Consider the following 27,569-nt stretch of genomic DNA (forward strand, 5'->3'; position numbering starts at 1 on the left):
CATTCCCATGTAAGAGAAGCCATGAAATTCCAACCCATGTTGTTTAAGGGTCAATCAGAAGCCCAGAGATAGTGAAGAAGTAAAAGGATGGAGTTTTCTAATCAACTCTCCTTCCTCTAAGAAGAGGCATTGTTACCTGCTGAGTTCAGGGTGAGGTCAGACTGAGGTTAAGAAGAGTGAATAGAGATTGGGGAGACCAGAAGAAATTGGAAATGAGAAGGAAAACTTAACACACACAAGTGAAAATTTTAGAATGAAGCCAAAGTTAGGGTGAGATTAAAAACTCTAAATATATAGTTCTATAATGCTCTACAGCAAGAGAGGAAAAAGCAAATGATTGGGTTATTCCAAAAAAGGTAGAATTTAGTTCCTCCTTGGAAAGCCACAATAGGAATGTTTGTAAAGTTTTGGCATAAGCTAATACTACATGTACTAACATCTCTGGAATTTGGAAACATGTTATATTTGGTTAAATACCTATGCGTGAGAGAGAGCTGTAGTGCATTCTTGGCTGGGAGAAAACAACAGACTAAAATGAGCTCTGCTGTGCCTGGGTGGCTCAATTGGTTGAACATCTGACTCTTGGTTTCAGCTCAGTTCATGATCCCAGGGTCATGGGATTGAACTCCCCGCTTTGGTCTCCATGGTGAGAGTAGAGCCTATTTAACAGTCTCTATATATATCCCTCTGCTCTGCTCTCTCTCCCCAATAAAAATAAATAGGGACATCTGGGTGGCTCAGGTGTTCAAGTATATAACTTCGGCTCAGGTCATGATCTCCACGTGAAATTCATCTTATAAAAAGCTGAGTTAAAGATACAAAGTAGCTAATTATGCTTGACTTTTCAATGCAGTGATATCCTTAAAGAGTGTTCTGTTTTCATCCATTCCCTAAATAAAAACACAGTGGCATCATGACTTCTGATTAAACTATAGCCAAAACTATGTTTTATTCTTCTTGGTTCTTGACCAGTTTCCCGAGTATTAGATAATATGATGCATAATTACTGGTTATTGACCTTTTACTGACCTTGCTCCAATGAACATTATATTCAGATAGAGGATCTGCCTGGAATATTTTATTCCTCTGTCCCTTGACTCTTTAAAATGAGAGAAGTGCCAACGAAATATAGCAGAACACAAATATTCACTGCTTGAGATGCACAAGCTTATCTTGTTGTTGGCTATACATGACCTTTTTCTGAATGGCACACAAGAAATTGTATGAGATACTAACCTCCTTATATCTCCTTATATCACAAACAATATAGTTTTCTTTTGAAAGAGGACTAGTTCCCTTAAAGGGTAAATGGATGTTCTATCCACAAGAAGATTCCAGGTCACTATCCTCAAACCTGGAGGGGTGAAGTAGAGGGGCGTAATACAGATGTCATATTGAAATTGATTTAAGTGACTTCACCTGTTTGAGATTATCCAAATTCCAGAGCTTCTCTCTCTAGATCATAAACTCAGAATTGCCTCCGACAATTTTTATATTTTATATATATTTTATTTTATATAAATATATAAATTTGCCACAGGATTCATAGCTTTTAGATGGTACTTGTTTTGACCTTGAAGGCCATCTGAATGCTTTTACTATTCTTTCTTGGTTATTCTAGAGATTACAATGTGTATGTTGGACTTATATGAAATATTAACTTATATACTCCCCCTGAAAACTCTAGAACTTTAGAAAACTTGAATTCCATTTCCTTTAATGGTAAATTAGACGATTTCCTCGGATTCTTCACTTCCTCCCTTGTGATGGAAACATACATCCATAATCTCTGATTTAAGACTGGAGTGCCCACACTTGAGCAAGCATAGTATATTTCCTTGAATTATTGATATTCAGCCTAGCTGAGCAATTTGTTTCAGCCAGTTGCTTCTTAATGGACATACCAGGAGCGAAAGTTTTAAATGTGACTTTTAAGTTTTTATTTATTTTGAGAGTGAGAGAGAGTGCTCACACACAAGCAGGGGAGGGACAGAGAGAGAGGGAGGGAGAGGAGGGGAGAGAGAGAGAGAGAGAGAGAGACAGAGGAGAGAGAGAGAGAGAGAGAGAGAGAGAGAGAGAGAGAGAGAGAGAAAGGGAATCCCAAGCAGGCTCAAGCAGGCTCCAGGCTGTCAGCACAGAGCCAGATCTGGGGCTCAATCTCACCAAGAGTGAGATAATGACCTGAGCCAAAATCAAGAGTCTGGTGCTTAACTGACTACCCAGGCATCCAAGACCACCAGATAAAAGTTTTGGAGATAAGTAGCATCAGGGTCTGGGAAGGGTACCCTTGGTCCCCACAATCAGCACTAGTAATATAACCTGAGGTCCTCATAGAGCTAGAACAGTGTCTATGGGGACTAACAATAATTTATTTTATGTTCTCTGATTCTAATGATTAATCTTATTCTAAGTTTAGTAGATAAATCCTGTCAGATGCTTGGGTGTCAAGCACTTATTTCATTTAGTTGACTTGATAAAGCTATAGATAGAAACATAACAAATCAGCCAGGAAGGCAGTTCTAAAATAAATTTGGGTTTAAATCATATTTTCCCATTCACTAACTGTTTGATTTTAGTTGGTAAATTTCTCTGCAATTTCCTCATCTATAAATTGAAAATAATAATAATGGTAACTTCTTCATGAGATTGGTATAATAATCAGCACATATAAAAGACTTAGACCAAATCCTAGTTCTTAGTAAATACTAAATACATGCTAATTATTATTATTACCTGCTTTATCAAGGAGATTTATGAGGCCTCTCTTATTTTCTTCTCTTCTCCTTTAACCAGGAGTACCATAATAAAAGTACCAGAGTGTGAAGAAAGACACGATGTGACCCACTAATAAATTCACAATAATTTTGCTTTTATTTGTGCTTGCTTGAATCTGTTTGGGGGGTAATGGAGATACCTCTCTTCTTTCCTTCTGGCTCTAGCCTGGAAAATGAATAAACAAGAATGCAAATCTCACATTGCAGAAGAAAAAGACAAATGATAATATTATCTTGGTAACGCCCTGGGTCCTGGATGGGGGGTATATTTGTCCTTCTCTTTATTCTTACCTTGGGTGTTGGCTGCTTTCAGCTCAGACTTAACACATTCATTCTGGAATAAACATTACTAAATTTGGAAGGAGAACATTTTGAAACTAATGGAAAGCGGCCAGAGAAAAATGCTAAACCCAAATTACGAATGTTTGTTGCAAATGAAAAATAAAATGTATGAAATCAATTTATAATACAATACTAGTATGTAATTATTTCTAATTTTAGAAATAATCATGGACTAGAAGAGTTTCTATTAAGTATTAAATAGACACAAATAAATAAAAAGTTTATAACATAGATCGATTTGTAAGGAACTAGAGGTTACCTGAATGAAATTCCCTAAGAACAAAAAATGCAAAGAAAACTAAATGTGAGGATTGAGTAAATATATTATGACATAAAATGGACTTTGATGTAGCCATTTAAAAATTCTATAGATCTATGTTTTTTGAAATCTAAATGTGTCCAAGATATATTTTATGTGATAAAAGCTGATTATAAAGTGTTCTAATAGCATGAAGTAATTTTAGTTATTTAACTTAAAAGGAGAGAGCAAAATTGTATGTCCCTGTATGTGTGTGTATGATTATAAAACATTTCAGAAAGATGCATATAAAAATGTTAATATTGGTTATTTTTGGATGATAAAATCAACAATGATATTTTTAAGTTATTTATTATTAGCATCTAAAATTTTATAAATGCTTATGTATTCAAGGAAAAATCTGTAACACAATTTCCATTTTTAAAAAAGTTTTATTTAAAAAGGTTAATCTTATTCATAAAACTTTAAACCTGACTCTGGGTTCATAGGAATCACTTTTGAAGAGCAGTTGAAATAATGACCAAGATAGATGGCAAAGACTAGAGGAATGCTTGTCATTCACTTTTGCAATGTGCAAATTTGAATCAAATTAGATTTCTAGTAAAGATGATGGTATAAAGATGACCCCACCCCACATCTGAATATCACAGTAACCAAAATAATAATCATAACAGAAAACAATAAAGGAATTTCTACTAAAGACATTAGTAAATTACCAGGATCTCTTAATGTAGAATCTACAATATATTTGCCATTTTTAGTAATATTTGATCTACAAAAGAGAAAGATGCTCATCTTTGACACATATAAGCAAGAGTGGTATGTTGTTTGGGGGGGAAATGTAAGCAGTATTCCTAAAAATCCTTTACTTGGAGATTGGACCCCTTGTAGTTTCGATCGGTTGCTGGAGAAGTATGGGTAACCATTTCGGATACCCTAGACCACAAGATCACAATCTCTGTGAAGTCTGGAACTGTAATTTTTGTTGTTGTTGTTGTTGTTGTTGTTGTTGTTAACAATCTTATCCTCGGTTTCTGGCATCTAATAAGGGCTGAATAAATATTTGTTGAATAAATGCCTGGAGTTGTTTCCCTTCCCACAAAATGGCAGCAATGGAGGGAGAAACAAAACGGTAATGCCCTTTTAATTTAACCCAACCAAGTTCCATAACCAGGAGGAAACAGCTGCTCAGCCACAGAGGAAAGTTAACCAAACAGACATGGATAAATATTAATCCATCAAGTAAAAATGCTATGAGTCTTAGAACATTACACTGATATGGAAATCTGTCAGGATGATCTGAATCAGATTCTCTCAAATGGAGGAACATCTGAAATCCAAGAGACTTAACATTTGAAATAATGTGAAACCTCATGCTTTTAATCATTGCATTGCACTGTGTCTTTTTCCAAGGAATATACAAGGAATCTCCCCAATGACTAAATTGTAACAATAGACTTGTAAGGTAAAATTAGATTAAAATACTATCTTGTTCTTCCAGATGGCTCTAAACTAATTAGAGTAATAAGAAAACTTCTCTGATGCACCTTTAATCAAAGATTTAGTAATTCAGAATACTTTCTGAGAGAATGTACAAAAGCTACATGAGACTCAGATCTGGTCTCAAGCTGTGTCCCATGTACCAAGACTTCAAAGGGTTCATCTGGGTTTTATTTTTTTTATTTTTTTTAATTTTTATTTTTTTATAATAGTTTATTGTCAAATTGGTTTCCATATAACACCCAGTGCTTCTCCTCCCAAGTGCCCCCCAACATGACCATCACCCCCTCCCTTCCTCCCCCTCCCCCTTCAGTCCATGGTTCATTTTCAGTATTCAGTAGTCTCTCTTGATCTGTGTCCCTCACTCTCCCTCGCTCTCTTTCCCCCTTCCTCTCCCCATGGTCCCCTGCCAGGTCTCTCCTGTTAGACCTATGAATGCAAACATATGGTATCTGTCCTTCTCTCCTCTGGGTTTTAGAAGGGACTTGAGGTTTTATGGTTTGCCTTCAAAATGTTTAAGTGTACAATACAGTATCATTAACTATAGGCACTATAGCACACAGCAGATCTCTACGACATTTTCATCTTGCATGAACGAAACTTTACACGCACCAAATAGCAACACTTCATTTTCCTTTCCCTTAGAACCTGGCAACCTCTATTCTCTTTTCTGCTTCTATGAGTTTAGATACCTCATATAAGTAAAATCATAAGCCATGTGTACCTATCACTCAGTATCTATGTGTACGTAAAATTATAGAAGTCAAATCAAAATAAATAAGAAAAATAAATGGAAAGTAAATTGGGATAGTAGAAAAACTTACCAAAAAGACACTAAATAGAAATGCCTTAAATATTTTTCTGTATATCCCACATATTCTGGTTTTCATCAATCTATAACTATAATAAATTTATACTTACTAAAAAAAATCACAACAAATTTAGTTATTAAAAAAGTTCATTTGTTTTTTGCAGACTTGTAATAAATAAGATCTTAAATTTTATTTAATAGACATGTAGTATATTAAAATGGTAGGTAAGATAGGTCAGTGCATAAATGTTAAATAACTGAAAATTACTCTGGCTAACTCAAGCAAACGAGTTAAACTTATTAGAATATAAGAATATATATTAGAATATATAGAATATATATTAGAATATAATAGCACATAGAAGTGGAAAACATTGAACCACCTTCCTGCTCTGACAGTCTCAGGACAAAGACTGTTGTGGGTCTTTAACATTAAAAGCTATTGAAGCTTCTCTTGTGTGTTCATATTAGCTATCTCTGTACTAATAACTTCATTCTCTACAAGGCTTTGACCAAATTTCATGTTTCCAAGAAAAAAAAGTGGATCTGCCTAATTAGATTAGGTATCTCTGTCCTTGGTAAATTAGTCAGACAAGTGTTCTGGGGGCAGAAGATGGTGACATCAACACAGCTACTGGGTAAAAACTAAAAACAAAGACATTGCTCCAATTTGTATCACTTAATGGGTTATCCTTACGATCAGAGCAATGCTCTCTTAAGGTAAAAATGGTGAAGCATGAAGAGTCCCCTCAGAATGTGGCTTGACCACAGCTGGGTTTGTTCTAGGACTAAACCAAAAAGTAGAGTTATATATCTTAAATGAATTTAAATAAGCAGAATGTAGGATGACAAATCCTATAGCCCTGGCCTATGACTAGAATTTAATGTCAAAGTTTCTCTCTCTTTCCCTTTTTTTCCAGCTTCTGTTGATAGAAACAGTAGCCATATTTTCTTTGCTTCATCTTTCTCAAGGTTGCTCCATATGAAGTGAGAGCTGATTTCTCATGCACTTATATAGTTCTGTGTTTAGCTCATTAAACATGGGAAGAGTGCATCTTGTTGGCTCATTTATCACACTAAGTAAACAATATTGCAGTAATAATATGCTAGAATATGCAAGATCATATCTAGCTTTTTAAATCAAAATTGTATATTCTGAACTTAAACGTTGTCCAACATCTTGAAATTCTCAGATTTCCACACTTTTTAAGGCAAAATAATTATTAAAAAAATATTTGTAAAACTTTCCTTAAATAAAAATATCAGAAAAAGCATATGAATGAGTGTTTTAGTTACCTATTGCCTTATAAAATATTCTTCCAAAATTTAGCAGCTTAAAAAATGAACATTTGGGGACACCTGGGTGGCTCAGTCAGTTGAGCATCTGACTTCGGCTCAGGTCATGATCTCATGGTTTGTGGGTTCAAGCCCCATGTTGGCAGTGTGCTGACAGCCCAGAGTTTGGAGCCTGCTTCAGATTCTGTGTCTCTTTCTTTCTCTGCCTGTCCCCTGCTTATGCTCTGTCTCTCAAAAATAAATAAACATTAAAGCAAAATTTTAAAAAATGAACATTTATCTTACTGTGTCTGTAGATCAGGAAGTGTGGCTTACCTGGGTGTCTCTGGCTCAAGGTCTTTCATGGAGTACAGCACCCATTTGCGGTGTTGGCTAAGACTGTGATCTCACTTGAAGGCTACATCCAAGCCCCCTCAACATGGTTATTGATAAAACTTAGCTCCTCATGGGCTGTTGAACTGATGACCTCAGTTCTTTAGTGGCTGATGGCTAGAGAGAGACTACAAAACAGAAACACAATCTTTTTGCCCCCTAATCTTATAGATGACATCACATCATCTCTGCTACATTCTACTCCCTGCAGAGGAATCACTAGGTCTAATCCACACTTAATAGAAAAGAATTACTCAGGGTACAACTCCCAGAAAGCAAGAATCACTGGGAGCTCTCTGAGAGTCTGCATTTGATACCAAGAAACCCAGATGTTTGATGTTTCAGTATTGGAACTACAGTTATGTTTTGATATTTAGGAAGTAGAAGTAAGCCACACAGTAAAGCACAATAAAGGAAAAGTGAGACTGAGAAGAGACTTTAAGTAAAAATGAAAGGCATTTATGATTATAGTTCTATAAACCAAGAGGAAAAATGGCTCAGTTTTTAAGACAGATAGATGTTCACTGGCAAACATGAAGAATTTTATACCAAACATTTACTAGGCCACAGATTTCTGTACAAATTTTAAGTGTATGCCTAGTTACCCTCTACAATAGGTATCTGTCCATCATGACTTGTGGTTATCGGTTCAAAGAGTTAGGCAAAGATACTGGCAAGCTCTAGAGAGCCTATAAAGGAAACCCTTGTCAATGCAAGAAAGATGAAAAAAAAGTATTAAATAATTTTAACAAAGTATGCTTATAAGAAAGAAAAAATGCAATAATTTAAATAGCTTACATTAATACAAAACCAAAATACTTTGAGGCAAAAGAGCTCAAGAGCTATGGGCTTCCTTTCGCTCTGCAGGAAAGAGACGACCTCTTCAGATGAAAAATAAGGATCACCAAATTCCCTAATCAAAAAATAAAAATCCTTATATTTAGGTATTTTAATCTTCCTAATGAACTATGAATACAGATACAGATACACAGAATTAATGCCATATGGGGTGGTTAGAATAGCTGAGACATAAAAATAGAAAAAGAAAATTAGCAGACATTGGAAAAACAACTTAAAACACACAATTTGGATATGTTACAATTAACATGACATGCTTTACTTAGGAAATGACGAATGGTCTACCTTACTAGTCACCCTAAGGTTTTATTTCTCAGATAACAGGAAGCTCTCTTCTATGTTTTTCCCCCCCAAGATGAGGAATGGATAGGTGAAGCCAATAATGATACATTGGTACCATATTTGAAAAGCTGGGGAAATAATTTTAAATACACATTTTCAGATTAACTTACCAGACAATTTATAGGAACATAATGATTGAAAGCTTTAAAAAAAAATGTGAAAAAAAAGTGCCCCTAAAATTCCTAGCAGTTCACCAAGATTTATTGGATGTCAACAATGTGAAGAACATTCTGTACCAGAAGCAAGTAAACCATATTTACATCATTATTTTGTCTTACAATATTATATTTTTCAAATACGTATTATTTGGAAAATTCCAAAAGTATAAAAAAATATAAAATCACCCACAATAAACATCATAAACATTTTGGTATGTTTCCTATTAAAGATTACGTGTTTTACATACAGATGTGTGTAGGTAAATTTTAAATATTGATATATAATTTTTAGAAATAATTTTGTAGCTTTCATTTTTCACACCTATAATGTCAGTGTTTTAAAAATTATTATTACTGAATATATTTTTATTTTATTTTTAAAAATTTTTAATGTTTTATTTATTTTTGAGAGAGAGAGACAGTGTGAGCAGAGGAGAGTCAGAGAGAGAGGGAGACACAGAATCCAAAGACAGGCTCCAGGCTCTGAGCTAGCTGTCAGCACAGTGCCTGACTTGGGGCCCAAACCTATGAACCACGAGATCATGACTTGAGCTGAAGCTGGACCCTCAACCAACTGAGCCACTCAGATGCCCCTGAACATACTTTTAAAAACATGACTTTTAGAATGTGTGCAGTATTCCATTGTGGTTATAATACAATTCATCAGATCTGCTTGCATAACGAATATTAGGTTGTTCCCAACCTAAATATTTATTTTATTTTTTATATTCGTGTAGTGATAAACATCCTGAGGCAAATATGTACTGGTCATTTACCCATGCAGCAAACAGTCTGTGCTTCAGGGTTCCTACTTTCATGGGGGAAAAGGAGGTATAAATAATTACATTTTCATTAAAAGAGAAATAAACAATTATTGGCATACGGTAAATTCTAAAAAACAAATATCAATTGCAGTGCAAGTATAGGCAATACAGAACTTCCTGCTTCCTGTCCAGAGAAATCAGCTAAGATCTCATAGAGTTCTCAATTGCCTGAGCCTTGAAAGAAAAATATGAGCTTGTCAGACTATGAGTTTAAAAGTTTCCAGGCAGGTGACTGCAAGGGAGGCATTGACTCTGTACTTAACTATTTTCTTGTTGAAACTCTTGATTTCCATGATTCCAAACCCTCTGCCTCTTCTCTTCCTCATGTTGCTGGAGGAATACACATATTTGCCTTTTCTCCTGTTTCCAGCAGTTGGGCTTCCCTAACATAAACTCCTGGCCTCTTGCTACACTCCTCATATGCTCCTCTACATGCAAAAGACAGTAGGTTCTGCTATGGCTGAAAGTCATTGGTTTACATTTTATGTCAATCATCTGCTATCTTGAGGATTTGAGCATCTTTTCTCCTCTTTCTAGTGGACCAGTAGGAAAAGAAAACTTACGTTAATTTTTGAACACTAAATTTTCCTACCGAACTTTCTAAAGACACCGATGGGAAGTATGAGAGGAGCTTAGGGCTACCATGACTTTCTAGTCATTTATCTCTGCTACAAATGACTCCAAGCATTTAGCAGCAATTAAGGCAATATTATCATCTCTGATTTCTGACACCGTTTCTCAACTGGTTCTGCAGTGGGCAAATAGGGGGTACTATGTATTTACCACCTGAAATCCCAGTAATTTGTATCCTATATGTAATTTTGGTCTCTGTGTGCTCTGAGAAGAACTGGTGTTTGGTTGGATGTGGGATGTAAGCGAGAGAGACCAGAATAACCCCAGATGCTAGAAGAAAGTCTCTACAAAAGAGGGACAGAATAGGTGAATACAATGAATTTGGGTTTTGAGCTTAAGGCATCTGTGAGAGTCCCTAATGGAGAAGTCAAGTAAGAAGTTATAAAAAGAATTACAGCCTTGTTAATGTGAAATGCCAAAAGTTTACTTCAGAGTATGTCATGAGGTGATCATAAATCAGTAAGAAAAGAAAGTCAGTTTGCAGATTATTAGAGGCAATACAGCATAATCATAAGTAGCAATAGCTTCAGAAGAAGACTATCATATTCCAGAAGAAAAAAGTTTAGGAATCAGAAATTTTGAATTTTATTAATTTGAAAGATTGTATAATGTGAAAAATAACAGCAATGATAATGAATTGTTAGTATCGATGTTTCTTTAAAATGCAATGTCAATAGCCAAAACATGGAAAAAACCTAAATGTCCATCGCCTGATGAGTGGATCAAGAAGATATGGTATATATACACAATGGAGTACAATATGGCAGTGAGAAAGAATGAAATATGGCCATTTGTAGGAAAGTGGATGGACCTTGAGGGTGTCATGCTAAGCGAAATAAGTCAGGCAGAGAAGGACAGATACCATATGTTTGCACTCATAGGTCTAACAGGAAAACAAGAGAAACCTAATGGAGGACCAGGGAGAGGGGAAGAGGGAAAGAGAGTTGGGGAGAGAGAGGGACGCAAAACTTGAGAGACTATTGAATGCTGAAAATGAACTGAGGGTTGAAGGGGAAGGGGGAGGGGGGGAAAAGAGGTGGTGGTGATGGAGGAGGGCACTTGTGGGGAAGAGCACTGGGTGTTGTATGGAAACCAATTTGACAATAAACTATTTTAAAAAAATAAAAAATAAAAAATAAAATGAAAGTATGACATGCTTTCCCATTTCTTTCTTTTCCTCTCTGTCTTAATCTCAACAGCATTAATGTAACATGATTAACTGGAAAATGTCAGTGTCTTGGAGGCCTAACTTAAATCTTCCCAGGACAGGTAAAGGAAATGTTATAGATTATAATTTAATGTGTAAACATTGGGAACTATGCCAGCTTTTAAAGAATAGTCTATGACTCAAAAGCAAGCTAGAAAGTTCTAGCAGGTATGTGTAAGTATTAGCTACTAAGATAAAATATAGCTTCCAAGAGGAGTATATTTGCAGTGGGTGATAACCTTCCTTACCATTTTCCTCTTAATAAATATGTGTACTTTTGTAACATTTCATCATTTAGCTACTTCACTAAAAGTTACACACAGTGTGTCACATAAAGAGACATAACTATATGTCAACTTAGGCTTCTGTGAGCTTTCAAACCTGAAAGACCAGTTTGCTGTTTCAGTGTGCTGATAAACTTGTATTCTTTACAAACAGTATAAATAAAACCTGCAGAACTTTAAAGGAAAAAAATAAATCACACTTGATTGGAGGACTGAAGAAGATTTCAGAGAGAAAGTCAAACTTGAACTAGACCATCCTGAGTTTCACAGATGAGGATGTGGCAGAAAGAAAAAAGACTAGAAATGTGAGTGTTTCTCAAAACACATTAAGCATCCTAAAATTTTGAAATGGGATATTTTGAAATAACTTTTTCCCTCTCCTTCCTACTTTAACACTATACTCTCAAGTCAGCCTGACCTCCTGAAAGCCAGAAATGCAAATGAAGATGAGCCTCAGGTCGTTTTGGGGAATTCTTCAGTTCCTTCTTAACTTGCTTGTATTCTCATCCTGTTTTTCTATCTGGCTCTGACTCTTGGCCTCGGCTCTAAATTGAAACAATACATTTTACATTTTGGATTTAGGTGTCTACATTGTTTCCCTCACTTTTAACTATTAATTCGTCTTACTAATTTTTTGACATATACTCAGCCCTGTGCTGTGACACTTCCCATGTTGGGCTGTCTCTGGTATGATGGCTCTCCTTTGTTTTGGCCCTTGGGACCCACTCCCAGTGCCAAGAATGGCTGGCACCCAGGGTAGGCTAGCATGGATTCCCATGAAGAAGGATTTGGACATCAACCATGGAAATCACCTTTGTTTCATTGCTATTTTTTTTTCTGTAAATACAAATGTTTATTGGAGGAAAGTATAAAAAAGAAGAGAAAAATTACCTGCAGCTTCACTCCTCAAGATAAACAATTAACCTGTTGATCTATTTCTTCCTAATCCTTTTTTCTATTTATTGGTCTATATACATATTTTAAAGAATAAAATTGTGTTCACAGTACATATGCAGTTTGTGTTTTGTTTTTACATATTTAATTATAATTCCCAGTAATATTAGTTCTGGCAAAAAAAAATGTGGTTTTTAGTAGTTTGTACATTTATATTTAAATAAAACATGATGAAACTCTGTTATTAGACATTTATGTTGGGTTTTTTTCACTATTGTATCAGAAACCCTAATATTCAGTGGTCTATATAGTGCAAGTCACAATTAAGGAACTATAGGTATAAAGCTAGATGTTAGTACAAATAACACTAATTCTATACTTGTCCATGGAAAATATTCTTAAGAAACCCATTCACAGGCAACTGAAAATTTCTATAACATCCTTTAATCATTTGAGTCTATAAAAATATCCTGTTTCTCCTTAAAGTCTGCCCACCAAGTATAACATTCATCAGTAGGCCATGTCTACAACATGTATTACTGTGATGTTCTAATAGTGATTTTCTATTTCCTTCATTTCTTCTAGGTCCATTAGTTGAAATTCTTCTTTAAGGAAGATGCACCTCTTCCCTCTCCTCCATTTATTTATTTATTCAACCTTTCACTTATATCAGTATAGATTCATACGTTTGGGGAGTGTATAATTCAATAATATTATTACTTTGTTCAAATTGTTCTTGTGCTGGTTGTTGGGAACTTTTTCAGGTAGGCGTCTTTGTTCTTTTGATATGACTCCATCTCTGCATCTCTCTCTCTCTCTCTCTCTCTCTCTCTCTCTCTCTCTCTCTCTCTCTGAACATTTCCTTACTTTCCAGTAATTTTACATTTTCTATGACCAGCCCAAGGATCAACCATTTCGCCAAGGAGCCCAGAATCCTTTTATTGGATAACTACATTGAGAAAACAAGATCAATGCACTAGGTATACTCACTGCAAAAAAGACATCGTTGCTTACAGGCCTTCTCAGAAGACAGAACTAGAAAATATGTGTCTGTACACTAACGACTATGCACACATAAAAATGTTTACCTCTGTATCTATCTGTATGTATAATATAGTAAACATGAGTTTGTGCTGTTATCTCCGACTCTAATCCACTACCACAAAGTTCGTTCTGGTCCTCCCCCTACTGGCTGATTTGTAAATTCCTTTATTGACAGTGAGAAAACTTATCCTCTACAGCAGAACCATGCAGAACAGTTCCATCACCCAAAATCCTACTATGTGGCTCCTATACAGCTATTTCATCCTTTCTTCCCTAATCTTCAGCAACAAATGATCTGTTCCTCATTCCTAAAGTTGTCTTTTCCAGAATGCCATATAAAGGAATCATACAGTGGGAGCCTTTTTGGGGTCTAGCTTCTTTCATTTAGCAAAATGAAGGCAGCATTTTAAACACACTTCTGCTAAGCCTCAGAGGTTACAGAGGTATTGCAAAAGTCCCAACGGGAGGTGATATCGATATAAAATGAATAGCACTTAGTGTCTTCCATTTCTGCTTGATCAGAATAAATGTGCTTTTATCTGTTATACATAGGCTTCCATATTCGATTTTGCTTTCAAATTTTTCTACTAGTTTAAGAAAGTGTTTTATAAACTCTGATTATTCTGAATTAAGGCAGTATTAGTAATAATGGAGACTTTGGAACAATTGGGAAAGATATTAAAGAAGATGAATTAAAAAAAAACGTAGAAACTTGTTTGAATGTGTTGAACAAGTACACTACAAAAAATCCCAAGTATTTGTATTAAAAAGCAGATAGATATATGTAGATATCTCATCAAAATAGATTCAGGGGAAGAGAACATGCAGAAAAATGAAACTTGACCATTTTCTTTACCCCATACACAAAAATAAATTCAAAAATGGATGAAACACTTAAATGTGAGACAGGAAACCATCAAAATCTTAGAGGAGAACACAGGCAACCTCTTTGACCTTGGCTGTAGCAAATTCTGACTAGACACGTTGCCAGAGACAAGGGAAGCAAAAGCAAAAATGAACTACTGGGGGGACTTCATCAAGATAAAAACCTTTTTCAGAGTGAAGGAAACAGTCAACAAAACTATAAGGGAACCAATGAAATGGGAGAAGATATTTGTAAATAACATATCAGATAAGGGGCTAGTATCCAAAATCACTAAAGAACTTATACAATTAAACACCCAAAGAACAATCCAGTTAAGAAATGGGCAGAAGACATGGACAGACATTTCTCCAAAGAAGATATACAAATGGCTAACAAACACATGAAAAGGAGCTTAACATCACTCATCATCAGGAAATACAAATCATAACCATGAGGAGATACTTAAATACCATAAATCATGAGTTGAATGGCTAAAATTAACAATGCAGGAAAAAACAGATTTTGGTGAGGATGCAGAGAAAAAGGAACCTTGTTACACTCTTTGTGGGAATGCAAATTGATGCCACCACTCTGGAAAACAGTATGGGATTCCTCAAAAAATTAAAAATAGAACTACTATACAAGCCAGCAATTGCACTATGAGGTATTTATCCAAAGGATGCAGGTGTTCCATTTTGAAGGGACACATGCATCCCAATGTTTATAGCAGTGCTAACAATAGCCAAAGATATGAAAAGCCCAAATGTCTATCAACAGATGAATGGATAAAGAAGATGTGGTATATATATACTGTAGAATATTACTCAGCCATCAAAAAGAATGAGCTCTTGCTATTTGCAATGATGTGGATGGAACTAGAGTGAAATACATTAGCCAGAGAAATGCAAACACAATATGATTTCACTCATATGTGGAATTTAAGAAACAAAATAGATGAATATTGGGGAAATGAAGGAAAAATAAAATAAGATAAAAACAGAAAGGGAGGCAAATCGTAAATTTTTAACTTAGAGAACCAACTGAGGGTTGCTGGAGGGGAGAGGGGGATGGGCTAAATGGGTGATGGGCATTAAGGAGGGCACTTGCTATCTTGAGCACTGGGTCTTATATGTAAGGGATGAGTCACTAAATTCTACTCCAGAGACCAAAAAGGAAAAGAAAAAAAGAAAGAAAAAGAATGGAAGGAAGGAAGGTCAAAAGTTAGAACTGGTTCACTAGTCTTCTACAGTGAATATTAAAGGCCAAATTATAAGTGTGTTGGATAAGAGTTTGTTGAATGCGCCCATTTTCATCTCCAAGATTATCTTGGGGTGCCTGGGTGGCCCAATCAGTTAAGAGTCTGATGTTGGCTCAGGCCATGATCTCACAGTTTGTGGGTTCCAGCCCTGCATCGAGCTCTGTGTTGACAGCTCAGAGCCTGGAGCCTGTCTTCGGATTCTGTGTCTCCCTCTCTCTCTGCCCCTCCCCAATCGTGTTCTGTTTCTCTCTGTCTCAATAATAAATAAACATCAAAAAATAAAACAAAATAAAAATAAAAATTATCTGAAATGAACACAAAAAAATTAAATGCTGAGACCTAAAACTTTTGTAGTCAGAAAGGAAACAAAACAAGACAAACCAAACATAAAACTAAACATGGTTGACATGATAAATTCAATCATGTTGAATTTAACAAGAAAAATATGTATAATTCAATGACAAACTAAGCAATGGGATAAGAGAGAGAAAAAATCCATATTGGTTATAAGTTATTCTAATTAGAGGTCTTGACACCAACCATATGTAGTCAATAGAGGCAGTTAGCTCTTCCCCCTAAGAACTGGAAATTTACTCTCTTGGAACCTCCAGGAGACTGGAGTAATGAGAGCATCCTATCTTGCTTGTGGGGATAAAATGATGCTGTGATATCAAGTTGTGGAACAAAGTAAGTCGTCAGCAAAAGGTTGATGATGATGATGATGATGACTTCATCTTCTCAGTCCAGTTTCCTAGTTCACCTGGCATAAGACAGTGGGAAAAATAAATCTAGGAATTCTAGAGCTTATTTCCAAGTTTACATCATTTTCTAACTAAAAAAGTTGCCTGATGAAGTCACTTGCATTGAATTTTCTCATTTTTAAATATATCTTTAGCCCTTAAATGCTATTATTCAAGTATACCACATATCCTTTATGAAATAGAAAATTAATGGTCAGTTATATTTACAAAGCAATGAAAAAGAAAAGAAAAAAATGCTGTGGTGAGAATCTCATTTTCTTCTATAAGTAATAGAAAAAGTATAATTGGAATAAATCTTCTGTAAACTATTAAAAACAAAGAAAATCAGAAAACTTCATTTTTCTAGGATTTTCACTTTATTTGGCATACTTAGGTTGATTTACAAGGATTTCAATAGTTTACCCATATGGTCAAAGTTAAAATTTGTTTTGACATTTTTGTTGGCCTACTGTCTGGGATTTTTAGAGTCATTTTTTAAAAACTCTGACAGGAAAAAATTGTTTTGGAGAACACTATAATTCACTGACTGGGCTTCAATAAATTATATCAACAAGTATATTTGCTTTTAAAAACACTTCAAAATACTTACTTAGGTATGTGTTAAGAAAAAGAATTCAATCAGAAAAATGACCAATTTCTTGAGGATTTTAAATATACCCTTAACTGGGATATAAAGATGTATGGACAAGAGTATCTAATTTCTTAGAAAATATTCCAAGAAACATGCAAATGTTAAATGCTTCCTCTTCTAATTTGAAATATCCTCCATGGGAAAGCAGTTTGGGAATGTTATTTTAATTTAGAAAACTAAATTATTCTTGTACTACTATTTTTATTTTTTAAGTGAAAAATAAAAAGAAACATGAAAAAGTAAAAAGTAATAATTTTTATCATAAAATAGTTTCCTTTTGTATCATTTATAAAATTATGCTATGCCTTTATTTTAAATAATTAGGTGAATGTTTCTCAGTTATAGCATTTTATTTAGAGACAGCACAAGCAGGGGAGGGGCAGAGAGAGAGAGGGAGAGCGAGAGAATCCCAAGCAGGCTCGGTGCTGTCAGCATAGTGCCTGATGTAAGGCTTGATCCCATGAAACATGAGATCATGACCTGAGCCTAAACAAAGAACTGGATGCTTAACACACTGAGCCACTGAGGAGCCCTGGGGGGGGGGCGGGGATGGAGACAAAGAGAGAGAGAAAGAGAGAGAGAGAGAGAGAGAGAGAGAGAGAGAGAGAGAGAGAGAGAGAGAGAGAGAGAGAGAGAATCTTAAACAGGCTCCATGTCCACTTCAGAGCCTGATGCTGGGTTCCATCTCCCAACCATGAGATCATGACCTGAGCCAAAATCAAGAGTCAGATGCTTAACCGACTGAGCCACCCAGGCACCCCAGTGGTAGCATTTCCATTTCCTAATTTTTATGTCACTAAGAATATATAGATTTGTAATTAGTGAATAACATAAATATCTCACTAAGCAAGGTATACATTCATTAGTAAATGTAAAGGAGTTGATCTTACATGAAAAATCTTAAAGGAAGATTTTCTCTAATTGAGAAAGGATTGGCACTAGAATAAGTTACTGAGGTTGGCGAGAGGATATAAATCTTTGGAAATATTTATGTATGGAATAAATGATGATGTGACTTGCATATCCCTCACTTTCCTTGTATTTCAATATTTTAAAATAAATTATGTATTTTTTGTTATGTTTCTCACTTCATTTGGGTTTTTGCTCAGATATAAGCTTTTCAGAAAGGTTTTCCCAGATCATTCTATTTAAAATAGTCCCATTTCCAGGGTGCCTGCATGGTTCAGTCAGTTAAGCATCCAACTGGATTTTTACTCAGGTTATGATCTCATGGTTAGTAGGATTGAGCCCTGTTTCAGGCTCTGCAGTAATAGTGCAGAGTCTGCTTGAGATTCTCTCTCCCTCTCTCTCTCTTTTCCCCTCCCCTGTCTCTCTCAAAACAAAACAAAACAAAACTTAAAAAAATAGTCCCATTATCTTAACTTTCTTTTTGTTTATAGCACTTCCTCTACCTAATATATTATTACATATTTATTTATATGCTAATTTTTCTTCTCTTTAGTAATTTCCATGAAAACAGGTACTTTATTGTATTTACTGGTGTATCTCAGAACATATTTAAGTGATTGGAATAAAAATATGCTCAATAAAAATTATTTGACCAAATGAATGAATTGTTTGTCTTCCCTAGTAGAGATTGTGGTTGAGGACCAGAGTATCACCCTCCAGCAGAATATTGTGCTTGAATATGGTTGGCTTACAGTAGAGAACAAACAAATGTTTTAAAATTCTGTAAAAGTCCTTGGAGTGGTCAAGGAGACAATGTGGGATTTGTGTAAAGGAAATTGGAGTACTCACTTTCTAAAACATTACCCGCTCAATCTAGGCATGCTGTATAACAAAACGTAACATTCACAATTCTCCTCCTAATTTATATATTGGTTTTCCAAAGGATGACGTACTATAAGCAAAACGATACATACTGCCATTTCTCAGAGCTTAACTGTATCTGTAACTGAAACTCCTCGGTGGGATTGTCTGTATCTGGTCCCTGCTCACCTCCACTCCACCACTACTTCAAAACCTCAGGAAGTCTAGATAATGTCTCGTGACCCAACTTGGATTACCAAATTTACTCTCTCTGCTAATCCCTTTACAGTTTCTGTTTTGCATTATAGATCTGAATGTTTCCTTTATTTACGTTTATATCTCTCTAAATTGAGAGATTAACTAGATAGAGGTTTACAAAGTTCTCTTTCGTATCTTTCTATAATGTATATATCTCTTAGAGATTCTAATTAGTGTATGAGAGGGATAATACATTTCAAAATACCTTTATTTAAAACAAGTGCTTCTAAAAAGAACTTTAAAACAGAAGTCATTTGTTAATAAATTAAAACCATAAATATGACCTGCTATTAAGAGGCAATGCTTATTGACCTATTGATACTCTAAATAATTACTTGGTTAACAAAGCAAAGCTAAATTAGAACTGATATTTCTTAGAACTGGGTTAACTCTTCTAATAATTTTTATTTGTGTAAATTATATTATAACACAGTATGATCTACTGCTCTGAGTTTTTCTTCCAAACTGAGATCTAATTATTATTGTATACATACTGCCTTTTTTTCCATGCATCAGATTTATTCTGTCTGTTGCTAATAATAGAGTAAATGTTGAGTGTTTTCTTCTACAACTGGGATGGCCTACTAATTGTAAAAAAATACAGAGATTTAGAAAAATTACTTATTCAACTACTGGTAACATTGTATTTTCTTCTAGTCACAAAATTATAAAAGACCAAGATTATATTTATATATGTATGTATGTATACAGATATTTGTAATATGTAACTTACAAATATAAATATATATTTGTATATAAGTTAATGTATATTTTATACACTTAAATATGTGTGTATGTATACATATTTCCTTATAATCATACAATTATGAGACCAAAATGATATCATATACATATAAATGAAATACTAACTCACATTGTTTTTACCACACGTTTTTAAACAATATTTATCACACTTTGTCTCTTCTTGGATCTGTTTTAATGTTAAAATCAACATTTTCCCACATCATCAAAGTCTATTTTGTAATAGTTTTTACTTTCTAACATTTTTATTTCTAACAGTTTTTATTAGTTTTGTCAGGTATCTACTACTGCATAACAGAAGAACTCAAAGCTTATGGCTTAAAAAAACTTTATTCTATCTCATAATTCTGTGGTTGACCAGGCTCAGCTGGGCAGTTCTGATTTACTACATTATGCTGACTGGGGCTGCAGTGAATTGGGGGCTCATTTGGATTGGAATTTGTCCAAGAGCGCTCATTCGTATAGCCGACAGTTGATGCAAATTGTCAGGCGCTCTGGCCTCTCCAAGGGCCTTGGGTTTCTCACAGCACGGTGGCTTTGTTTTGAGACAGGCTGTCCCTACAATGAGCATTCTAAGAGACAGGAAACAGAAACTGCTATTCCTTTTAATGGCTAGACCTGGAATTAGCACAATGTTGCTTCCATTGCATTTCATGTGATAAACAGTCACAGGACTTTAATTAAGGGGAGGTAAAATAAACTCCACCCCTCAATAGAGAGAATGAGAAATGTGGGTCCATATTTAATCCACGAGAATAGCTGCATAATTTCTACTTGTGTAGGCACCATAACTTAGTCAAAGTTAAAAATAATCTGCTAAAAGCAACCAAGGAGAATGTTTATTATAATTAAGGGTAAGGCAACATCTGTGTAACTTTTCTTTGGGTTTAGCCGGCTTGGGATTCATTCAGTTTCTTGAATTTGAAGGTTATGGTTTTTGTAAATTTGAGACAGTTTCAGCCATTATTTCTTTAAATTCTTTTCAGCCCCATCCTATTTCTACTCTCCTTCTGGACTCCAATTTTATTTTATTTTATTTTATTTCATTTCATTTTATTTCATTTTGGACTCCAATTTTAGATCTTTTATTATAGTCCTTCAAGTCCCTGGGTTTTTTTGTTTTAATTTTTCAGTCTACTTTCTCTCTGTTGTTCATATTTGGTAATTTTTACTCTAGTATCTTCAAGTCCACTTACTCTGTCCTCTGTCTACTTCTTTCTGCTATTAAGCCAATTCAGAGCTTTTTTTTTCAGTTATTACATTTTCAGTTTTAAAATTTCTATTTGGTATCTTCTATTGATCATATGTGGTGCTGAACTATTTTTATGATGGCTGCTTAGAAATCTTTATCAGTTCATCTCAACTTTGGTGTCATCTCAGTGGTATCATCTATTAATTACCCTTTCTCATGCAAGTTGAGATTTCCTGGTTTTTGCTTTGGGAGGTGCTTTTCCCTCTTCCAGGCAGTGTGGAATCATCAGATGCTTTGTGGAGAACATGAAATACCACTTCTGCTGGGTTATAACAAGGTTTTCTTCCCTGTTAGAATGTCAAAGAAGGTTGAACAAACAACTAAGACTTTCATTCCTATATGTCAGAGGGGATCTGCTAAAACAGATATTTTAATGAATTTCATAGTCTCAGAACATAATACACAAAATGTGCAGGATGTGTTAGAAAATCATATGCTATCTACATGACCTCCACTGACATTGCAGTTGGAGGAGGGTTTCTTACCATTAGATCATCATAAATGTTCTGGCTAACTGCTTTGTCTCTCACACTGGTGGAAAGAAGCAGGTGCTTAATATAGGTGGATGGCAATAGAAATCCAGGATCCTGATGTGGCCTCCACGGAACCAAGTGGTACAATGCCTGCTTATCACCAGGCAGGAGTGGAAGGCCGAGCTCCCTACTCAACCGTTTCTGATAGCACTCTGGTGAAGAAGCTGAGAGTCTTCTTTATACACCCAGGTAAAAGTGGAGGCCTAGGCTACCTTGGGGCTTTTGCTGACTGGGATGCCTCCTTGCCTACTTGATCCAGAACTGTGTTTTTAAAATCTGATTATTTTCACTTCATATTTCATGAACATTTTCAAATGTTGTTAAACTCATTGAGAACTTGATACACAGACCTCTTGAATATCATTAAAAATTTTTTAAAAATTTTTTTGAGAAAGACGAAATGTGAATGGAGGAGAGGCAGAGAGAGAGGGAGACACAGAATCTGAAGCAGGCTCCAGGTGCCCCTTGAATATCGTTTTTAATGGCAACGATTGACACTGACTTATGAGAGAAATATTTTTAGATGGTGGAATTACATGTGATTTTTATTTTTCTGTCTCTTCTTGTTGTCTGTAATGTCTACATTCTCCTGTGAACATATATTGCTTTTGTGGCAGGATATTACTAGGTAATTATTAGTAGTAAAAGTATTTTTTTCTAACTCAGACTATCATTACATATATCAGTAAAAATAAATAGTACAATATTTATAGAGGCAAATCACAGGAATTCTATCCCTAGTTTAGAAGATTTGACAGAAGAAATTGAGGAGTGCTATGTTCTTTAAGTAGCATTAAACTCTGTAAAAGTTAAATTCCCAATTTCTATCTTATAATTCAGTAATATTTAAAGAATATCCCTTTGTGTTCCCTCCCCTCCTCTGTCTCCTTCCACCCACTTAAGTATCACACAGAATAACATTTCAGTGCTTTTTTTTTTTTATTCTCTGTTTTAACATTGACGAGAACAAAGTTAAGAATATCCTTAATAATCTAGCTAAGGGACAGATGGTCATACAAAAATAACCAAGTTTACCAAAATCATGGCAAAAAAGAAATGCCACATTCAGAGGATCTGAATCAGGGACCATGCTGACAGCACAGAGCCCAATGCAGGGCTCTAATTCACAAGCCATGACATCATGATCTGAGGCAAAGTCGGATGCTTAACAGACTGAGCCACCCAGGTGCCCTAATTACTCCATTTATAAGTCAGAATCAAACTGGTAGGAACATCTGGAGTCAAGAGAACTGTTTTTTAGTAAAATGATTGATAAATATAAGCTTAAATGTCATTTTTTAAACGCCCTGCTGTGCCTTTTTGTTCATGTTAATGAAGTCCAAGTCTCTAAGCTCTTTTCATTCATTCACTCTTATATTAAATAGTCATTGTATTAAGTACTAAAAATTACATTAACTACTAAACTATGGAATAAGACATCCTCATTATGTTTGTGAATCTTAAGATGTCTTCATTTATACTGGAGTGTGTCTTCAGAAGATCATTAGTAACTTTGCTTGTCTGTTTCTTGATGACAACAGCTCTGAAATGTGCTAATAGATTTACAAAGCCTTTAAAAAAAGGGTGCTAGTAAAATAGAGAAACAGATGAAGTCATTTAGCTTGTCCTAAAAGGTATTTCCTATATTCAGAGAATTCTCAATGAATATAGACAATGCATTCATTGTCTATAAAAATTATCTTAAAACGATGGAGGTGGAGGAAGAAAGAATTTGTATAGACATGCCAACAAGAGATCATTTCTGTCAGATCTTGTATTACATTTTTCTTTCTCTATTGAAGTAATTGCCTTTGTTAGTGAAGTTTCCAAGATATTAAAGTTCCATTCCTGCACTGCATCTGTACCTTATTGGGTGACTTGTCACGAAAGATGGCTGAGCTATATGACACTAGCTACACTTTAGCAAAAAGTGTGTACGTTATTCCTTGCTAGGTTTCTTTCCAGAAATCTCTGCTATAACGTTTGGCTGGAAAAGTCATAAACATCAAATATCTTTCTCACTTTTATATATATTCCTTAAAGTTTAGTACACAGCGAGTCTCTCCCCTCTTGATCCCTTTTCTCTAGATTCTATGTGGGCTCCCAGATTGTTTTGTAATCCTGTAAGTAGTATTAGTCCTCTATCACAGAAGCTTTTCCCAAGAAAAAATTGCAAATCCAATTATAACATTCTACTAGAGAAGATAAACCACAAGGAGAAAGGGAATTCTGATTCCTTTTGCTTCCTATAAAAAGCTGCATCCCAGTATGGAAATCTCACTGTGTATACATTAAGCATCCACTTCATATCATTAGCCACTCTCTGAAGTTACAGTAATAAGAGTGTGGGAAATAATCTTTACTGAAAAGAATAAGATTACAGGAAATGTAGTGTTTAAGAAAATCTTAGTCACAGCAATGTTGAGCCAAGCAGGGGAAAAGAAGACAGATAATTTAATAAAAGAAATTCTTGGGCAAAAAATAGCTATTGTCAAGATTTTACAGAAAGGAGGCAATCTTAAATTCTATATTCATTCATATCTCTGAGGTAAATAATGCTGAGCAACAAATGATACTGATTCCCTTTTTTTAAGTTGAAATACTGAACAGTTCTGGGTGGGAACATTGAGACTACTGTGCAATTGATGTTAAAACCCTGATACACTTCCCTGACACAAGGGAAGTGGCTATTTCAATTCCAACAAGAATTGACACATACTTAAAAGATGGAGAAATGAATTTAACGATTAAGTAAAGAAAAATCAAATGGTACTAGTCCAATATCTTTAGAGAGTTTTCTCAGCAACATATCCCAAGGGTTTTACCAGGGAATCCAGTATAGCATTTCCTAAGGACTGAATTCTTGACAGTAGGCTGTATTTATAGTTATTCTTAAGGTAATTGCATGGAAATACATTATTTTCTTGAGTCTTATTTAGTTATTTTAGTTATTTTTAAGATATTCTCACATTATCTTTGTAAAGCCCCAATTAAAAAAACTCTTTAAGCATTTATTAAAGGCAATTATATAATCCAATAAATACAAAATAATTGCTAATATTCAGAGCCCTGAATGGCTAGGGAAGCACACCCATCAGAGAATAGTGCTATATTCTATACTACATAACTGATTCCCACATACAGTGAATTCCTGCATCAACCACGTCATAGACCCTGCTACCAGTTGGCAGGTAGGAGAAAACTCTTTACAATAATTTGTATTTCCAGTGAGCTAAAATGTTGATGTGCCTCCACTGTCAATGGGAACATTCTTGATTTCCTAACCAAAACTATAAGGAATGATAAGTAGCAATAAAAATAGCCACTACTTAATGTAATCCTAAAATATATAGATTCAGAATATAGATTTAAAAAAGCACTTTAACAAAATATTAACTAGATCAGTATTGGAACTGGGAACTTTCTGCATCTTAAAATTTATTCTAGATTTAAGGCATGCTTTGTTTTCTTCTACGTTAAGATTTACTAGCCACAACTATTCAATTCCTAAAGTTCTATTTCAAATACCATCTCTTTAGTAAAACTGTCTATGACCTCTTTCCGCAAATAGGGATACTTTCTCCAGCAGGACTCATTGTTCTCCAATAGGGTTCTTAGAACACTTCGTACATAACTGTCATAATTTGCTATGAGAGTCTGTTATTATTACATATTCCTTTCCCGCTAGTTGTGAAATAATCTAAGGACAGCATTTTATTAGTAGTACGTTTACCCACAGTGCTTAATACAGTGCTTAAAACCGAGTGGTCACTTATTAAATATGGGTTTGGTGGAATGGTAGATGTACACCAGTTCCACAGCACAGTGACCATGAATTATACTAGCAGCTGCCACACATTTTTTAGCCATTAAAATTTCTACATTCAGTTCATTTATCTTTGGTATCTTAGCTCATAGTTCATGTGAATCTTCATTTTCAAAATTCTGTGGATTGTGTTCAGCCAGAAGACAAAAGATCTACTGATTTATGTTAAACAAACTTCCCTTCTGCAAAGAGCTCTTTGAGCAAGTCTCAGAATTTGAGGCCTTTATACAACTGTGGAAATAAATTATGAAATGTATTATCAGATAGATCATATGTCTGGATCACATATTTAAACATTTCATTTAAAGGCTGTATGATCCATACAGAGACAAGTCAACTATTAAGAAACAACAACAACAACAACAACAAACCCTCTAAGCAGCTACTGAAGAACATTGTGTGATAGACCAAGTTCTTCTGGGTGTCCGATAACAGGTTTAAAGGACTTCTGACTGAATTTTTAAATGAGTTCATCTTTATAACCCTTGGAAGAATAAAATATTGGATTAAACAGTGTCTAACTGACTACAGGGTATCCTGAATTCCTCTACTGACATGGGTTTTCTCTGAAGTATCCCAAGTGAAGTTGCTTTCAAAACCCTAGCTTACTTATGGGAAAATGCCAATTGTCATGGGCACATGGTAATCATTAGACTGATCTGTAAACGGCTTTTCTTTTTTTGTATTTATAGCCATTTGTTTCTAGTACATTTATTATCATTTCCTTCTTGTAGTGTTTTTACTGGCATTTGTTTAGATGTAAACTATGAAATTTTGGGGTAAGTACAAAAGACAAGAATTTCTTAGGATTATACTGATGTTTTTAGTCCAGGTCACACACAGAGGACAACACTGTCACTGCCAGTGTCATGTCCTCAGCACGTGAAAGGATGATGAATTAGCATGGAAGTCTAATTTGATAAAATCCTGTAATGTTCAGTAATTAAATAATTACTCCTATTACGAAAACTAGGGCACTCCTCATCCACCAATTAGACAACAAAGATAGCGACAGTCCCAATCTCAATTCCGGCAGGCTTTTTTTAAAAATAAAAATTGACAAGCTAATTTTAAAATGTATCTGGAAATGCTAGAACCCAGAATATTCTAAATAATCATGAAAAAGACGAGTAAAGTTGGAGAACTTATATTACCTGATTACAAGACTTGATATAAAACTAATCAGTGTGGGTCTGGCATACAGATCAACAAATATATCAACAGAAGAGGGAGCTCAGAAATTAACTCACATTTAATTAGTTATTTGATTTTTGATAAAGGCTCCAAAACAATCCAATGAGAAACAAAGGCATTTTTGACAAATGGGGCTGGAATAAACATATATTCACATGAAAACAATAAACTCTGACCATACACACACCATACATAAAAAATAATTTGAGATGGATCATGAATGTAATCCAAACATTAACATCATGAAAATTTTTAAATGAAATATAGAAAAATATTTGTGACCTGGGGGTAGCCAAAGATTTCTCAGATAAGAGAAGGCAAGAACCATAAAACTAAAAATGACAGAATCATGAAAGTAAAAATTTACTCATTAAAAGACACCATTAAGACAATTAATAGGCAAGTCATAGAGTATGAAAAAATATTAAGCTTATATGTACTAAAGGACTGATATCCTTTACTATAGATATAGATATGGGTATATCAACAGCATGGTAATTTTGTTGGCTGTTGATAGGTAGGAACTAATGAGAAACTATAGCCAAATCAGCATGGGTAAGAGGAAGTTCAGATTTCTGAATACATGTATAGCTTCTATCCCTGTCACCATAGCCTGTCAGCCTATGAGCTCACTGAGAACAAGTACTAGATGGAGAAAGAGATATCTGACATTTGGAGAATATGTCCTTTGGTACACTTAATTATTGAAAGACTTCTCTACAGTAGATAGCATTAATGAGGATTCATGAGACATGATTATTTTCACACTAGATGTCAGGCTTGAGAAGTTCATCCATATGCATTTTCTCCAAACCTCCTTTCCACTACACTTTCAGCTCTGTTCTTCCTAAGTCCCTGATC

At 34.8% G+C, this 27,569-nt stretch overlaps 1 protein-coding gene across 1 annotated transcript in view; it reads right to left on the bottom strand.

The window, feature by feature from the left end:
* Window positions 1-2,848: 2,848 nt before the first annotated feature.
* The window catches only part of TMTC3 (transmembrane O-mannosyltransferase targeting cadherins 3), a 103,925-nt gene continuing 79,204 nt past the window's right edge, over window positions 2,849-27,569 (bottom strand). Inside the window, exons 20-22 of the mRNA XM_029955357.1 lie at window positions 8,153-8,267; window positions 7,298-7,482; window positions 2,849-2,940 (exon numbers count right to left, since the gene is read on the bottom strand). The gene's annotated coding sequence lies outside the window, so the exon portion shown is untranslated. The remainder of the gene's footprint in view (window positions 2,941-7,297; window positions 7,483-8,152; window positions 8,268-27,569) is intronic.

Source organism: Suricata suricatta, chromosome 10, assembly GCF_006229205.1.
Source record: "Suricata suricatta isolate VVHF042 chromosome 10, meerkat_22Aug2017_6uvM2_HiC, whole genome shotgun sequence".
Taxonomy (NCBI): domain Eukaryota; kingdom Metazoa; phylum Chordata; class Mammalia; order Carnivora; family Herpestidae; genus Suricata; species Suricata suricatta.